At 34.0% G+C, this 19001-nt stretch overlaps 1 protein-coding gene and 1 pseudogene across 2 annotated transcripts in view; one reads left to right on the top strand and one right to left on the bottom strand.

Annotated features, from left to right (window-relative positions):
- KCND2 (potassium voltage-gated channel subfamily D member 2) overlaps positions 1-19001 on the top strand; it is a 475988-nt gene that overhangs the window by 115945 nt on the left and 341042 nt on the right. The gene's annotated exons all lie outside the window — the stretch shown is intronic.
- LOC309665855 (COX assembly mitochondrial protein homolog pseudogene) lies at positions 10192-14232 on the bottom strand (annotated as a pseudogene). Its single transcript has one exon. The product of its transcript is annotated as a COX assembly mitochondrial protein homolog pseudogene (transcript).

Here is a 19001-nt window from a genome sequence, read left to right on the forward strand (position 1 = left end):
ACACCTTTCTCCTCTGGCGTTTGCTACCTTCTTGCCTCTCCCTTCTCAGTAGCTCTTTAGAGCACAGGGTTACCGAGGATGTCTCCAGGTATTTCAGGGCTAGCTGGAAACCACAGGAGGTGGTGCAAAGGGCCCAAATAGAAAGAATAAATACAGTTCCAAATATTCCTTGGTAATCAGTTAGCAATACTTCTTAAAAAGGCAAAAGAGTTAGAATTAAGGCATCCCTTTCTTTTATATTTAGGAATTCAGAAATCTTTATGGGATCCTGTCTTCCTTTTTTAGTTTTTTATAACCTAAGAAATACAAACAATTTACATTTATATTCTACTGACAAATGCTGACATTTCCAGAAATTTCACTGTTGAATGAAACATCTGGTCATTCTTACCTCCTCATAAAGAAGTGTCTTAGCATTCTTAACAGTGTCTTAACATTGCTTGTTATTGAAGCTACTTTTCAGAAATTTCCTTGAAGGAAATTGAGGGGAAAATATTGAGGAATTATATTCTACTTAACATTTTCATAAGTATCTACAATCAAAGTATGACAGTAATTAAAGGATGTTTCTGTCCTTACCAACTTCAGTTCTTTAGTCAATGTAATTTTTCCAGCGAGGTCATTCTAACTAAACTAAATCACCATGTCCATCACCACTTGCTTTATTTTTCTTCTGGGCACTTGTCACTGTCTAACATACTATATACTTTATTTGTTGTCTTGTTTGTCATCTCCCTTCTGAATGTAAGCTCCTTGAAAGTACAGACTTCTATTCTATTTTGATTATCGCTAGATTTCCAGCTGCTAAAACAGTGTCTGCCACATAGCAGACTCTCAGTAAATATTTGTTATATGAATAATTGAGTGACACGTTGAATAAATATACATGTGATATTTACTTAAAATTCCATGTTATTTGTGAGATTCTCCAAGTTATTGTCAAAGAATTTTTGTATTAATTGAAGTTTATGTAACTTTATTTTGCCTCTTAAAGGAAGTAAAGATGGTGACTTGGAAAAATTGCCACAAATGCTAAATATTAGGATTGTTTTCTTTTCTAATGGACAATTTAATGAAGAGTTTTTATTTTTTAATCATTTTTACATTTGAGTGGCTTATTTTTGCCTATATGTCATTGCATAAGCCAAATGGGGACTTTTGCACTAAATTTCTAAGCACATGGTACTCCTTATATCTATACCCCTCTCCCCTGGGTCTTCTCATTATTCAAGCTATTAAGAAAGCAGCATGAAATCCCAATTGTATTTTATAAATTGATTAGGAATATGATTCTTCAAAATGTCCTTTTGTGAATGACAAAGATAGGGAAACCTTGATCGCCAGAAGGTTGGACTAAATGAATATTCTCTTTTAACTTTTATCCTTTAACAGTTGAGGATTTATTTTTTCAGTAAGCAGTGCAACTTCTATTTGTTTTAATTTTATGGTACAAAAATAAACCTCCTCCAATAGTGCCTATCCTTTCTTAATAGGATGGTGGTGATAATACATTATTATTTTTACAAATATTATTATTACTATCACTAGTGAGGATTTTGCAATGTCTTTTGGCCATCATAACAGCTGAATAACAGTCATCAGCATACATTTATATAATCAAAGAAAGTATATGAGATTCTTAGGCTAAAATTCTGATATATTTGTGTTAACTGGCCGTTGCCTGTTTTCCATAGAACTAGATTATTGTAAATTTTATTTTTAAAGTTTTGATATATTTAATTGTTTTAATTGAATGGGTTATTTTTTAAGTGTTTACTAATTATTTCTGGGAAAAATAGAAGTTTAAAGCATCCGGTATCTATTTCAAATTATTGGTAAAGTAGAAAACTTTATGGTGATGTAGAAATTAACCGCTGCCCCCAGGAAAAGTATTTTTATAGAACTAAATAAAGCCAACTTTTAAATTCAGCTGTGTAGAGTTCTCTATGATCAGTGAAATATACCTGCTGATACAAATGAGAGTTTAGCAAGAAACATTTTGGCCTAATGTCATCAGCATAATCCATTGCCCTCTCCCCACTGCCAACATAGGGTATTAGTGTGCAGAGTAGGTGCCCAATAAGTGTGTGCTGAAGGAATGAATGAGTGTGTGCTTAAATCCTCTTTTCTCAGCAAGGCAGAGGCCTGGGTTTCTGACTCAGATTGGGGTAAGAGAGGGATGTGATGGGGTGGGGGGGTAAAACCTGTTTGTAGTTTTAGGGAGGGGGGAAAAAGGAACCAGAATTAAATTGCCAAGCCAGGAAGTTTGGAAATAAAAGGACAGTTGGCAAGCTTTAAATCCTTGGGAGCTGACTGAGAGCCAAAACCACCCCAGTGAAGGTTCTGCCATAGAAATCAATCCAGTGGACTAAAGCAGAGCTGTTTACATGGGCTCGCATGGGCATATTCTCAGGCATGTGAGTGTTCTCTACAATAATTCTGTTTTAGAATGAGTGATATCTCTTTGCTGATAATCTAAAATAAATTAATATAAGCCTCTTTCTTGTTGAATATATATATTCTGCTGCTAGATTTTACTCTTCGCTTTAGAATTTTTATGTACAAACATTTTGCTTCTATGTTGTTCTGTTTAATTGTCTAGGGCTACTGAGAAAAGATAGAAGTAGACAATACATAAATAATACATTTTCATTAAAGAGAGGTCAAATGACCTTAATCCACACCGTAGAAAGATGAAATTACATTGTCCAGTAGGGAAAGTGAGGGGAGAATGATTTTCACATAGCATGTTCAACAGGATGGGCTTAGTGAATTCAAAAGGTCCGTAAAATAGCAGTTACTTAACTTGCTATGTGCTAAAAATTATTAAATTTAAAAATCATCCTTCATATTAACTTGTTAATGTAATTTAGAATTAACCTGATTTGTATTGGTTTTACGTTCTGTTGTGTTTAAATTGTAGCATTTTAGTTATTTTAGGCTTATGACAATTATAAGCATAAGGAATGTTTAACATAGATTTATATTTATATGGTTGTGCAGTATAGAAACAAACCTCTCCTGGGTTGTTGAAACCTTTATATGGAGCCCTTGGCATTTCTCAAGTTTCAGTTCAAGAAGTTGAGTCAAGAGAAATTCCTTTGGTCAGTTATTAAGGAGAGAGAGCTGGTTTGGACTTTTTAATCTCATTATAAATTCATGTTCATGGTCCTTATTGATTAAATGGATGGAAATTATTATTTCCTATTACAATCTTTAAGATTACATTAACTAATGAGGGGAAAATGAGCACATTAGCGATATCTCAAACCAAATACTTTCTTTTTTTTTTTTGATTGGAGTATAATTGATTTACAATGTTGTGTTAGTTTCAGGTGTAGAGCAAAGTGAATCAGTGAAACATATACATATATCCACTCTTTTTTAGATTCTTTTCCCATAGAAACCATTACAGAGTATTGAGTAGAGTTCCCTGTGCTATACAGTAGGTCCTTATTAGTTATCTATTTTATATATAGTAGTGTGTATATGTCAATCTCAGCCTCACAATTTATCCCTCCCCCCCAAACCAAATACTTTTTGTATTACTTTTCTTTGATTTGATTTCATAAATATAAGATGTTTCACTACCTACTAATGAAAATATAAAAATGCATGACACAGAGTTTAAAAAAATGACATATTCCTTGTTTATAGGGATACATTTTGTGATGATAATTCTGATCACAATGATGATGATTTCTGTCACTTAAGGGGAACTTACCACTTGCTAGTGGTACGGTTTATGTTATATAGTTGGCACTTGTATATTTTATCTAATTTAATCCTCACGGTAACCTCATGAGAAAGATACCGTTATTATTACTGTTTTACAGATAACAAAAACTGAGTCTTCGAGAGCTTAGATAATTGAGCTAAGGTCACACAGTTCTTGCAAAGTAGAACTGGATGGGGTTCAATTTAATCTCTAAGCTACATAGTTCCCCTCAAAAGTTATATTAAAGTATTTTTATGTTTAAGATACAGTATTAAATAAAGTAGTAATCAAAAGATAATTTAAGTAAGATAATTTGAGTAATCAAAAGATAGTTATGAGTTTTAGTCTTCTTCATTTTGTGTATCAATAAATATGTCTTTGCTCCTAATTTTTTACTTGTTCAATAATAGATACATATGAAACTTATATGTCATTCATCATTCCCTGGATAATTCACATTTAAAATTTGTATAGATTAGAAGTGGACGATGTTGCCCTTTCTTCTCCATTCATTCAAATATCAAATATCCAAAATATCAAATATCAAAAAACTTGGTTTTTAAAATGTTTAGAATGTTTTGAAAGAGAATATCTCTTCAAAGTTAGACCTATTAATAGTTTCCAGATTTATTGTGTGAATATTATGAGTAATTTTGTCCTTATATCTAATTTGTTCTCCAGGCTATTTTATGTAGAAAGATATTTATCACAACAAAGCTGATGTTAATGACTTTGAAAATGATCTCCTTACTGGGGTGATTTTTTGCTATTCTAGAATTGCTCCACCAGAACTGTCATAAGCACCATTCTTCCTCTTGTAATGTTTATGTTACAATTAGTTAGTTCACAGGCACAGAGCAGATGTTGTCACTTAACATAACTACTGTATATAGGATATTAAAATTGACAAGTACAAATACCATAGAATTCAGAGATATTTTATTAATCCTAAACCATTTACCAATCTGGCTTCCCTCTCCTATATGAATTTCAGTGGTAAGAATACATATTTAAAGCAAATATTATTTATCACATAAAATTCGTATTTATTAACATACTATGTTGCTTTTACTTTTTTCCTCCAAACACTGTAATGAAGATGTTTGACACTCAGTATGAAAAATGAAAGTTAATAGGGTGAAGTTTGATAGCCTCAATTTCTTTTCTTTTGTTTTCTGAATTGTCCAAAATACCCAGACCTTTTGAATTAATGGACTTTGAGTTCATTTCCAATCTAATGGAATTTACTATGTGACCTTGAAAAATATTTAATTTCTTTGAGCCTTAAGATAAATATATATAAAAAATAGGGATAAGAGTACACAACTATCAGACTTGGGAGAAATAAATCAGATACCAATATGTTAATTACCTAGCATAGTACCAGGCTCAGAGAGAGACTGTGAATATTAGTTACTCTTACCTAATAAGCACTGAAAAATCATTCAAAATTCTTTAACTCTTAATCTTAGATACCTTCACAGAGAGAAATTTCTTAGTATCAAAGAAATACGTTGACTTCTCACATCTCTTTAAGCAGGTGAGATGCACATGTGTACTGTTCAAAAGTTTTATGTGTGGTTTGCAATGTTTGATGTACTTTCTTTCCTCTTTATCATATATCAATATAACCTGGCTAACGTATAGTTTGTTTAAACACCATATATCCTATGACGTTTGATTATGGAAATTTGTGAAGATTTAAGATTCAGAAATTTCAGGCCGATTACTTTGTTTTGGTGCTTAGGTTACTTAAAAAATTCTTCATGTGATGATTTCCTCAGCACCTCATTGAAACGTCACCAGATAAAGCCATCAGGCAACATGGTGAATAGGCGCATTCCTTTCTATTTTTAATGCTTGAAAAGTATTCTTAGAAATTTCTTGCAATTCTGTTGTGTTTAGTAATCAAAGATATAAAATTCTCTAATCACCATAAATCTCAAATGGTGAAATTTTTGGAAGGAGAGCAACTTTTCACACTACTTTAAAAAACATATGACTTCATAAGGGAGAGATGTGTGATAAATTAATATAGGCAGATAATATATTCTATTTTAGGGCATAAATAATTGTTCTAACTATGTGCTATAATGAATTTATAGGAGGAAAAATAACCAGGAATGGAAGGGACTTCTGGTGACTATCTGTTAGCTCTTCCTGCTGTCAAGTCATCACTTAAACCGTCTAAATCAAATGAAATGTTCATATACGTCTTAAGATAAAAGTTGCTTTTACCTGCCTTTGGCTGAATGAGAAGAAAAGTAGTTTCTTTTAGCTTTATCTGCAATGAAGCAGATTCTTCTTCGGCTACTTGATTGTCAGAAACATGCTGTTCTATGCCATTCAAATTAATGATGCTAAGTTTAGATTCCCTGTTATTGAAACTCTCTTACTTATAACTCCTCTAACCTTTATATACTTGATGCTTAGCTATGCGGGAGTTTATTCCTGAAGATTTTCTAGTTTCACATATCAATGGAGGTGACATTATTTCTGCAAAGAATTTGGCTTTGTTTGTATTTTTTTTTAATCTTCAATGTATGGTGAACTCTAAAAGATTATTCCACATTCTTTAGTTACAATTTTACATTGTACATAATAAACATATTTGAGACACTTTCCAGTAACTATTCTAATATTTAATTTCAAACTCAATATAACTCAATATAAGTAAATGTTAACTAGTAAAATGGCTCCAGTTCTTTGACTTCTTATTTAATTTTCAAGGTAGGAATGTTAACATTGGCTTGGAGTATTGGATAAGTAATTTTTCCAGTGACATAGAAATTGCATTTTTTTCCTCCCTAACCACAGTTACACAAAATTTTGTACTTTCTGCATATGTAAATTGCCTATTTTACTTGGGGCTACCCTTTATGTTCACTTACAACTTCCAACAGAGCAAATCCCAGAAGTTCAGCCATACACTGAGGTAAATAGATTACCCAAATTAATAGCTGAACTTCCAAATATAGTCAGATTAATAGGTACAAGTCCATAGTCTGACCTGGCCACATGCTGGCAATTACTTGTTTAATTTGATCCATGAAGATAGCTAAGTTGGTCAATGTCAAACCCAATATTCACTCTTTGACCTAAATGTACATTCTGTGTTGGTCAAATTAATTATAAGATCAATTAGTTTTCCTCCTTATTGTTGAGGACATTATGTGAGGCTGTGTGTAGAGCTTCGCAGAATCAACTAGTGTGCCTCAGCTAATAGTTTTCTGATTTATATCCTCAGGGTCAAGAAGTGTTTTTTATGTTAAATGTCCATGACACTCTGCTGACTTAGCCTGGAACAACTCCAAATGATTTATTCTTTGGGATGGCTATAATAGTTATATTCTAACATTAATAATAAGACTTTATTATATTATCTATATTATTATATATTCAATAGAACATTAGTCACCTAACTTGAAATTATATTTTTCACTGAGTTTGTATTTTTAACTGGCTGCATTGATTATTATTTGTGAGTTCTCATTAACATCAGGAAACAGTGTGACTTCCAGGCAACTCAGTTAATTAGAAGGTAAGTGTTCAGTATTCCTGAGTTTAATTTAGCTTTTGTGTGTGCATATGTGTATGTGTGTCTTAGTATAACTCTAATAATTTCTGTATGTTTAACAAATGTGAGCCATTAGTCATAGGGAGATTCAATGGCAAGGGCAAGAACCTTTCAGATTCATCTCTGACACACCACAGAATACCATGACCATATTATAAAACAGACCAGACATTAATGGGTTTTTGTTATTGTTGTTATTTTACCAAATGACCTGTCTTGCTAAATGACTTTACTGTTGTATTTTGTCAGTATTTAGCATGTCCCTCTAGGCTTTGGAAAGCCAAGCTATCCACATTTAATTATTTTCCATTTTCCTTAAGTTAATCTTTCTGAGTTGTTCCTGCATTGCTTATCTGATTTTCTTTCTTAGTTTATCTACATGTTCCTAGGAATGAAGGCCCTGTACTATGTACACATTTCATTCTCCATAGAATAAATAATGAGGTATTACCTTAACCCTTCACTTGGTCGAGAGAGATTATGTAGCAGCCAATATAAAAGTGCCTATTTTAACAGCTAAAATTAGCAAAATTCAAGTTAAATTTAGAGTCTTTTCATTAAGCTAGTTCACCAAAGTAGAAAATATCATTTTAATAAGATTCAAAACATATCCACGAATATTAGTAAAGTACCTGGCATGTATGACTACATATTTTGAACAGATTCTCCACTTATCCAATCAGTAGCTGGTACTTCTTTCCCTTATTCCACTGTTATATATAAGGTCTTTTGACTACAACTACAATACAGAATAAAAAGTTAGAAATTCTAAAGGATGTGTTTCTTTTTCTTGTAACATGGTCCTGCCAAGTCATGGACTTCAAAGCTGTCAATTGTAGTACTATAAATAGTTTCTACATTTGCTAAGTTTAACAGTGCTCCTCATTTTCTTTAAATTTTGCTATTTAACAACTAAATCATAACTTCGGTTAATCTATTTACTTGGTGACTGAGACCAAAATCTAATGAAAAGCAATGGAATGAACATATTCAGGTTATAGTTTTAGCATTTCTGTTTAGATGGATTTACTTAAATAATCATAATGTCCTGGTAATTTGTATGTGTAAGGGTTTCAAATAAGTATAAAGTGCTCTGTAGCTATTGCTTCTTTTTTTGTTTGTTGTTGTTTAACTCGATATGAACAAACTAAGGTGGTTTATAGAAAAATAGAAACAGAAAAAAAGACATAGACTCAATCATTTAAAAACCGCTTTGAAGTTGGAGAAATGTCATTAAGGATAAAATAATAACCGATTTCAATATTAGAGGCAGCTGTATCATTATAAACTGAGTTTGAAAACTTTTGTTTACAAAGGGAAAATTTATTGGCGGTAAAAGACACATGCAGAGAATATCTTAATAGCGTGTTCAAGTAATCATGACAATTGATATGACACCCAAAGTCCTCAGTATATTCCAAACAGGCAAGAAAAATAAACATTATTACCTAAGTATTTAATTGATGTTCATAGTGATTATCATGGTGGTTTTGGTCAGTTCATCTTTATTGCTGTTGGTCATCTTTCTTAAATTTCTGATTGTTTTACTTCTCTACTAAAATCACCAACCAACCAGCCAAGCAGCCAGGCAACCAGCCTACCTGCCTTCTACCTACCTACCTACTGCATAAGCAAACAACAAATAAAAACATTCTGTGGTAAACAAACTAACAAATGAAAACATTCTCTAGCTCTTTAGTATATAGGATGAAATGAAAATCCATTAGTGTGTGTTTTGTTCACTTTTGCCTATTTTTCTTTTCCAGAGTTATCTCCTGTAGTTCTTAGGGTCAATACAAAACCAGACACAGAGGACACTTCACTTTTCCCACCCAAAACTTCCTTTGAACCTACAGTGCCTCCGCTCTTGCCGCTTCTTTTGAGACACTGGTTTTCTTCTCCGTCAACTCGGCCTAATTCAAACTTTAAAGTCCAATTCATCTCAATTTTCTAACGCTTTCCCCTCCTACCTCCATAAATTTCCATAATACCTTGTAAATACATATGGTTATTTTCTTAGGCACTGCTTAGTAGCTAGAACTTGGGATTCATGAGGGTAGTAAAACATTTTGGTCATTACGAATTTAGCACAGTATTGACACCTATTAGACTCTCATCCATAGGTTACTGAAGGAATAAATGAAAAGAATGAAGGAAGGAATAAAGTGGTATAATTGTATTTTTACTAATAATTTAAAGTTCCCTGGGGGCTCTCATAAAAATTAGCATTTATCATACATCTGTAATCATTTTATGGCACGTGGGGCATGTTTTTATTAAAGTTTTATACACACACACACACACACACACAAACACATGATTCTACAGCTAGAGCTTGGGAAAATAATAAATTTGTTTTCCAGTGTTGTTTTCTCTTAAATGTCTTCCTGGACTCCACAATGTATATTTTACTCAAGTGTCTTTCATCCTAGTATCTACACTGTTTTGTAACTCATTGTTCACTTAACAATATGTAATTAACATTTCCCCATATGATTAAATATTCTTCTATATTATCATGTTAGTTAGAAATTTCAGCTATCTCAAGGTTTTATCTGTTTAAAAATATTGCTGTACTAAACAAGATTAGAGTTAAATGATTAAATACAATTATTTAGGTGAACAACTTTCTAAAAACTGAATCACTGCTTCCAAGAGCTTGAACAGTTTATATATATATATATATATATATATATATATATATATATACACACACACACACACACATCACACATATATATATATATACACACACACATATATATATACACACACATATATATATATATTGCTCTTTTGCCTGCCAGATATATTATAAGTAATTATATGTCAACCAGATGGTTGTAAAATTAGCCATTTTCTGAATGCATAGCAGCAATACTGGGATAAATGTGTGTGTGTGTGCAATTTCCTTTAACAACCAAATAATGACATTGTCCTAGTAGAAGTGATAATTGAAAGTAACACTAATAAATTTTGTAAAAGCAAACTAGAAAAAAATGTACATTGAGAGCTATCCTGGATATAATATGAAACTTCTATTCAATGAGTATTCATTCATTCATCTTTCATTCACTTTTGTATATAAAAAATTATTGACTGAACACACACTATATTCCAGGCACTGTGCTGGATGACTGGGATACAAAGATCAATGGGCTGTGACCTTAGCCTTACACCTCTGCAGAGTATACTTATGTAAAATAGATCCATTACTGTAAAACATGGCTGCAAGAGATACCTGAACAAAGTGTCCTGTGAGTGAGTGAGTGGGTGGGTGGGGAAGTTGGTAGAGGCTTCACAGAGAAGCTACTTGAGCTATCTCTAATAGTATAAGTAGGAGTTTATCGAAAAGTAAAGGAAAAAATAAGAAAAGTAAACACAAACAAATGTATATAGTTCAAATAATGAATAGGTATTTGTTTGGTTGATTTTTATTTTTTATTTTTAATTTTTTTTAAGTTTAAAAAAAATCTTTATTTCAGATAAAATTATTTCCATTATTAAGGATAAAGCAAACACACTTCCTTGAGTCCATCATTTCAGGTGACTGTGAATTCCATGAACATTGGTGTTCCTGAGTATCATTTGAGTATTTGCCTACATGCTTGTGGGAAGCTTCCTCAGCCTTTTCTTGGTAGGTAGGAATTCCAGTTTTTCTGAATTCTTCGCTTTCCTTCAGGTATTCCATTTTGCATTCTTCATGAAAGGCTGGATCATTATAATAAGCAGTTAGACATTCTTTCAATGCAGAATTTTCTTTCTGGCATTTTACTACCACAAGGATTCCAGAGTCCTTGCAACATTTAGTGAAATCTTGAACTTGTTCAGAACATCTCTCTCGGGCCTTTTCTCTCATTATTTTAGGGATCAAAACATCTTTTTCGACTCATCTGAGATGCGGCTCTGCAGGGTCGAGTGCCATGTCCGCGCCCGGGAGGTGGCAGCGGCCCACACAGGTCTGGTTGGTTTTTAAATGAAAGAGAAATTTGATTTGGGCCCACATTGTGGAATACTGAGTGGCCCATACCTTGATAAGAAGTTCCATAATTAGTGTAAAAAGCAAGCGAAATAGGTTTTTTTACTTTGATACATTTGTATATTGTAGTATGATTGCCACTGAGGCAATATTTATCACATTACATTATTATAGTACAGTATTATTGACTATGTTTCTTATACTGTGCCTTAGAGCCCTATGGCTTATTATTTACTGCTAGTTACAAGTTTGTACCCTTAAACACCATCAATCTAATTCCCCCATCCACCATCCCCTGGTAACAATCATTTTACTCTCTTTTGTACAGATTAGACTTTTTTAGATTCTACATATAAGTGATATTGTACAGTGTTTGTCTTTCTCTGTCTGACTTACCTTGTCTAGTACAATATGCTCAAGGTCCATCCTTGTCATAAATGGCAGGATATCTTCCTTTCTCATGGCTGAATAGTATTCAATTGTGTGTATATGTACCACATCTTTTTTAGCCATTTATCCATTGGTGGGCATTTGGGTTGTTTCCATAGCTTGGCTATTGAGAATAATGCTGCAATAAATATGGGTGTGCATATATCTCGTCAAAATCCTGTTTTCATTTCCTTTGGATTTTTACCCAGAAATGGAATTGCTGGATCATATGGTAGATATATTTTTAATATTTGAGGAACCTCCATATAGTTTTTCCTAGCGGTTGGACTAATTTACATTCCTGCCAACAGTGTATAAGGGTTCCCTTTTCACCACATCCTCACCAGCATCTGTTTGTCTTTTTGATAATAGCCATCCTAATAGGTGTGAGGTGATATCTCACTCTAGTTTTGATTTGCATTTCCGTGATGATTAGTGATGTTGAACATTTTTTTCATGTACCTCTTGGCCATTTCGATGTTCTCTCTGGAAAAATGTCTAATTAGTTCGTCTGCCCATGTTAATATCAGATTTTGTTTGGGGTTTTTGTTATTCATATATGTTAATTCTTTATATATTTTGGATATTAACCCTTTATTCAAAATATGGTTTGCAAAATTTTTTCCCATTCTGTAGGTTGCCTTTTCATTTTGTTGACTTTTTTTTTTTTTTTTTTTGCCAAGTAGAAGCTTTTGAATTTGATGTTGTCCCATTTGTTGATTTTTTACTTTTGTTATTTGTGCTAGCAAAAGAGGTTTTTAAATAGGAGAGTGACAAACTTTTCATATAAGAAAAATACCATAAAGCAATGTAGAGAATAGACCAGAGTGGAGGAGAAACTTGTAGTAAGAAAATAATGAGGAAACTGTTAGAATAGGCCACCTGATAGAGGCCATGTCTTAGCGGTGGTGGCAATGGAGAGAAGCTAGATTATCGTACCTACTGGGTGTGTTGGTTGAACAGAAGGGAAGAAGTAAAGATCTGAGGTTGCAAAGAAACCTTATTACAGAATAAGCTCCTTTGCCATTTTATTACCTGTGTTCTAGGGTACCGTCCTCTCCTGGGATCCAATCCTGAGGTATAGCGATCCCAGAGACACGAGAGGGCCAGTGAATGCACTGAATTTTATCGGCAACAATTTGGAGACATGAAGATCCACAGTCTTCATCAGATTCTCATCTCAGATTCAAGGGGAAAACTTTTAAAAATTGTAAGTCGATGTGTTTAATAGGTGCTTTTCTAGGGAGACACTCCATGCTTTTCATCAGTTCCTTTTAGTAGATTATAACACCAAATAGCTGAAGACCACTGATCTATCTGATAGATACCCTTTTATTTTTTCACAGATTTTCTTTGTATTTAGGTCCAGTTGTTAGGACAGGGTTGCAGGGCAGTGTGACATAAAATACACGGGTTTAAGTCAGAGATACCTGGGTTGGCATCCAGAGTCTTCAATAATGCTGCGTGACCTAGGCAAAATTGCTTAAACTCGAATAACTGCAGTTTCTTCATTTGTAAAATGAAGAGAGTGACATCTAGTTCAAATATGGGGCTATTCATAAGAACTTACTAGCCCAGCACTTAGTTGAGTGGCTGGTCAATAGAAGGCATTCAATAAGTGATAGCAATATTGAACACTGTTGTTATTATCCTTACATTTATTAGATAGCAATGCTGAGGCTCATCTCACTTCTCTCCCCTCTATGAAGCCTTCATTTATCACCCCGTCTAAAGTCAATCTCACCCTTTTCTGAGCTCTTTGCTTGTACTTCCTCTTGAGATCTACCTTACTTTTACTGAGATTATAGTGTATATGTCTTCGTCTCATCCAGTTTACTAGATATTAGGGCTTTATTCATCTTGTATTCCCTTTAGTGATGGCTATCATACATTCTACGCAGATGAGGCACAAAATTTAAATATTTTGTACACAACACAATATTTAATATTTTCACAGTATATTTGGTTCAGTGGCACCTATCAGAGCATTGTCACACCATATTGTCTCCCTGATAACACAGTGGATTCTGTGGGCAGAGTCTGTTGTGTATTCATGGTGCTTACATTGCATTAGAGAAAGAAAAGTTTGATCATGGGCTTCTTGCACTTGAAAAACCTTGGCTTTTACTTTTACTCTTTAAAAAATAAATATTAGGTGTCCTGTCACTTATGTGATATGATATAAAACCTTAAATCTTTATATAGTGTTGGAAGTATTGTATTAAAATGTTCCATATTTTCTAAAATCTCATGTAACTCAAACATCTGGAAAAACCTAGTAACAAATAATGTATAGATAGTTCAGATTTGGTTTGTATACTGTCATTCTTCACATAATAATTTCTGTATGTATTTTTCCAGTAAGTAATTTATCCCAAACTAATTATGTAAATTAAAATTTCAGGAAGGCTATGAAACACTAACAACTCAGTTATATTATCTCAAAACATTATAATCACCTCACTGAGTAGCAGCAAAAATAGAGGTCAGAGCATTTTGGTTGTCTTAATGTGGCTCTTCTGTTTTGATATTTTTAAAGTTACATCTGAACACAATTTTCTATATCAACAACGATGCCACTTTAAAATATCTAAATGCAAAAGGGCTGTACGATAAGGAAAAACACTGCAGTCTCATTGGAAAAATTTTAAAGAAACATTTTGTGATTTTTTTAAGTGTATAAAGTAGACAGAAAACAACTGGCACCCCATTAAAGCAAACTCATGTGATCATAGTACACAGCTGTCAGACAACCACGTTCCAAAACATCTAAACCTTCCATGCTTAGACGGCCCTGTGCTTATTTATCACAGCACCAATCACGCTCTATTTCCATTATCTGTTGACTTGTCTGTCTTCCACACTGGAAGGCATTACTTTCTTTTCAAACCATGTTTACACTCCCAGAGCCTATCTAGTACCTGGCACATGGAAGGCAATAAATTGTTGTTTATGGAAGCAATTAGCAAAGTAAATAATTATCTAATTAATTAAATGACCTCTGTGTTTTCCAGCAATTTTCAAAGTTTAATGTGCCGAAAAATTACCTGCAAATTTAGTTTTAAAATGTAAATCGATAACCTCTGCACACATGGATTCTAATTCCATAGGTTATGCAGCCTGAGAACATGCATCTTAACAAGGCCACCAGTGTTTCTGCTTCAGGAGCAAAGATCACTCTTTAAAAACATTGATAGAATATCATTCATGTGATTAAGAACTCTTCTTGATTCAGGTAAACTTCCGGAAAAATCATTGGGCTGTCGTTCACTGATTCTGAATTGAGAGGGTCAGAGTGAGTGAGGACTGAACAGTGTAAGAAAAGTCCTGAGGGGCTCATGGGGCACACTGGTGAAAGGTTTTGCTCAAACTTTCCCTGATTCTGTGTCTGTTAGATTTGTGAGGTTTGCATGAATAGAAGGTAAAGCTAAAGGCAAACTTGACAATGTGGGCAGACTGCTTGACAGCCTAAGGATCCAAATAAAGTCTAGTCTTCCAGTTGGGCTGCATTGGGGTCACTATCCAAGAAATAAGCAGGGAGAAAAAAATCTAGGCCAGGTAACAGAAGAGCATCTCAAGATACAGATCATGCAAGCATACTGACACCAGAAAACTCTGAGTGTGACTTCGGATACCTGGACAAACCCATCCTTCCTCAGTTCCTATTTTAAGTTTCTCAATGTTAGTTGATGGGAGCTAACAAAGTATCTGCTGCTCCCAGAGTTGGATATGCTTCTTAGGTATTGGTCATAGTGGAAGGTTAGATCGTCTAAAGTGTTTATACTTTCAGATTCCCCAGAATCTTTGAAAAATATTGGTCAAATTCTTGGACTCTAAGCCAGATCTAATAAATCAGTATCTCCGGGGAGCACACGATGGGAATTGATTTATGAGCATTCTTTAGGTGGTTCAGATGATTGGCCTGGTGTGGGAGCCATGACTTTAGAAAGCCTTCATAGGTATTTCATTAAAGAAAAATTTTTATTGTATTTATTAGGAGTCATATCTTTCTGCCCCCCATCTTTAGCCCCATATGTTTCTGCCTCTTGCACACAACTCCTCTCCTCATATGTCTCTTAGTAGCCTCCTGTCCAAAATTACTTTGTCGTAGACTTGCTTTTTTAGGTATTCTAACCCTCTAAACTTAATAGTAATTTCCTCTATTCCTTTTCCATCAATTTTCAGTCTAAAGACTTATTTTTCTCTCCTTTTATTTCCTCTGCACAATTTATATCCTAAAGCACGTTCAAACTGCATGTCATAATGTCATACACCCTCTCCCCACCCACTTTTTTTTTTTAAATTATTTATTTATTATTTTTATTTTTGGCTGTGTTGGGTCTTCGTTTCTGTGTGAGGGCTTTCTCCAGTTGCGGCGAGTGGGGGCCACTCTTCATCGCGGTGCGCAGGCCTCTCACTATTGCGGCCTCTCTTGTTGCGGAGCAGAGGCTCCAGACGCTCAGGCTCAGTAGTTGTGGCTCACGGGCCCAGTTGCTCCGCGGCATGTGGGATCTTCCCAGACCAGGGCTCGAACCTGTGTCCCCTGCATTGGCAGGCAGATTCTCAACCACTGCGCCACCAGGGAAGCCCCCTCTCCCCACCCACTTTTTCATGCACCCACATAGGTAGCACGTTAGCTGGCTTACATTTCTAAAAACAATCAGGGGCCAATGACTCTGTGTGAACAAGTGAGCAAGGTCATTATTAATCTTAAAATGTCAGAATAAAGTTCTAAAATGGAGAAAGGTGCTGAGAAAAATGGAAGATGAGTTCACAATTGAGCCGGACGCCTAAGACATTTTACATTCCGACTTGTTTTAACAAGATTCTGCTGCTTTGTAATTCATTGACAGAATGCTTATAGCCTCCCATTGGCTCAGTGCTCCCATTTATTCAGCGACTGTAAATAATAGCCATCAGCAAAGCTTTTGAAATCTTCAGATGAAAGGAACTAAATTAAGGAAGCTTCCCCTGTTCATCCCTTTCCCACAAAATGGGCGCTGCCTGGAACACAGAACGCAAGGAACACAGAAAGCAAGGAACACAGAAAGCAAGGAACACAGAAAGCAAGGAGCAGTGTAGTAATCTTACAACCTAGTATAGTCCAGCTTTTGAGAACCATGAATGCTGCTTTTCTATGTACTGAAAGTTTTTTTTTAATAAATGTTTTTTTCTCAATTGGAACATGGTATTTTGTCTTAAGCTGTGAGAGAGATTGGAAAAGGCAATATCAAATCAGTTACATTATGTGGATTAATGGCGCAGTAGTTTCTTTCTTCAGTTATCGCAAGCTGGTTGCTATTTTAAAGTTATTATTATCACATCCTACTGTACCTGAGAGTGAAATTTTTCATTACCATCCAAAGATGCTTCATTTTGTTGCTTAGCAGGGGAAACTTTGATAAATAAATTCCAGCATTTTTTTATGTTCCCATGGACTTAAAATGTACCTGCAATTTTTAAAATTTCATACAGATTATCTTTTTATATTGTTTACTTACACAATCTACATATTTTAAATTATTAGATGATTGAGCTAGCAGCGGATGAGGTTATAATTTTAATGAAGTGCTAAACCTTCCCGTGATATTACAGTTGAGTTAGGGAACCAGTCAGTACTCGCTACTCTGGGCCAACGGTGTTTAATTAGATCAGTGTGATAAATAAAATTGGGAAGCATTACTTGAAATATAGAATATACTTAACTTAGATAACAATGGATTGGCAATTAAAAAATTTATATTAGACCTCTTTGTCATTTGATCACTTTACTATATCTGATAATGTCAGTATTTAGTACTGCAGAATGCAGTAAGGAAAACACAATGTTGCCTACTAAGATCAAGTTACTGCTGGGCATTGTATGGGATGTAAGAAATACAGACATGTTCTCAGCCTTCCAGGACCTCAAAATGCATTTGAGGGACAGATAGATAGATAGGTAAGTAGATAGATGGAGAGATAGAGAGATAGAATAGATGGACAGATAGATAGATAAAAGGATAGCTAAGATATATGGCATTTGTTTTCAGTAACACATCTCACACTCCTTATTTTTCATGCAAATCAGCTGACAATTATCTATACCATATAGCCTCTCCTATTCTGTAGCTTTAAATAGTTATTTAAATTCATGAACTTTTTGTACCTTAGAGAAGATACATTTGCTTGGTTTTTTGTATTTGTTTTCTAGAATAACTTAGGTATTGTGGATAAAGGAAACCCCTATTAAGTGCTAAAGTGTTATTGTAGTCCTCATTATCATTTTGCTATTATAGGATGTAAGCATTTTTAAATGCACTGTCTATTTCCTTGATGTCTTAAAAAGAAAAAATCGAGTATGTTTTTTTTTTTTTTTTCTATTTAGAGGCATCATTATGTTCATCAGGGTTTGTGATAATTTAAAGGGAAATTGTCACTATAGAATGGATATGATGGAAATCTCTTGGTTTCCTGGAAAAATGCATTATTGATCTACCTTTATGTCATTTTTATTTTTTCTCCTAAAAATGTGTGAGGCAGTTAGGTGATTTCCTGCACCCCCTTCTACTAAATTACTACTAAATTAATAAGTGAATCAAAGGCTAAAGCATACTTCTTCCAAGGGGTAGTTTCATTCTGTAGAAAACTATCAACTCTATTATTGATATCAATGATCCTGAGTTTGTCAGTATCTTTGAAATGTCATCTCAGAGTTCCTCATCACCAATGTGAAGGATCATCTACAAGACTGCAGTATTCACCCTGTCCTCTATAGCACTTGCTTTGATTTTACTCCCAATGTGGGAAGGAGGAGTATTTTTAACTTCTGTAGTTTTTTAAAGAGAATTACATTTTTAGGGGTGGAGAGCTGGAGTGTGGGCAGGATTTTTGTGACATATCAAAAGGTTAATAAAATTAGAAATCCCATGCTTAATGTTATGGCAATAATAAAATTAATAACTATTTGATAATGTCATGTTATCCTGAGAATCCTTCATTCCTAAATTACATTTGTTTTGTGAACATTCCGGAAGTTAGACTGTATTAAGAAATGAGTTTTCTACAAGATCATGAAATTCTTTTAAAGCCTCAAGGTTTTGCTTACTATCTTTTTTTAAATGTCTGATGTAATTATTCCATTTCAAATGCCAAAGCTTGATTCTGTGACTAATACAGCTTAGTAAGCTGTATCTACTTATTTGTAAAATGCTTTTTTTAGTGAAAGTGGTAGCAATAGTAATGGTCTCCCACGAAGATGCCTACATTCTAATCCTCAGAATCTATCAAAATGTTATGTTACATGGCAAAGGGCTGAC

Source organism: Balaenoptera physalus (assembly GCF_965194825.1).
Source record: "Balaenoptera physalus genome assembly, chromosome: 8".
Taxonomy (NCBI): Eukaryota; Metazoa; Chordata; class Mammalia; order Artiodactyla; family Balaenopteridae; genus Balaenoptera; species Balaenoptera physalus.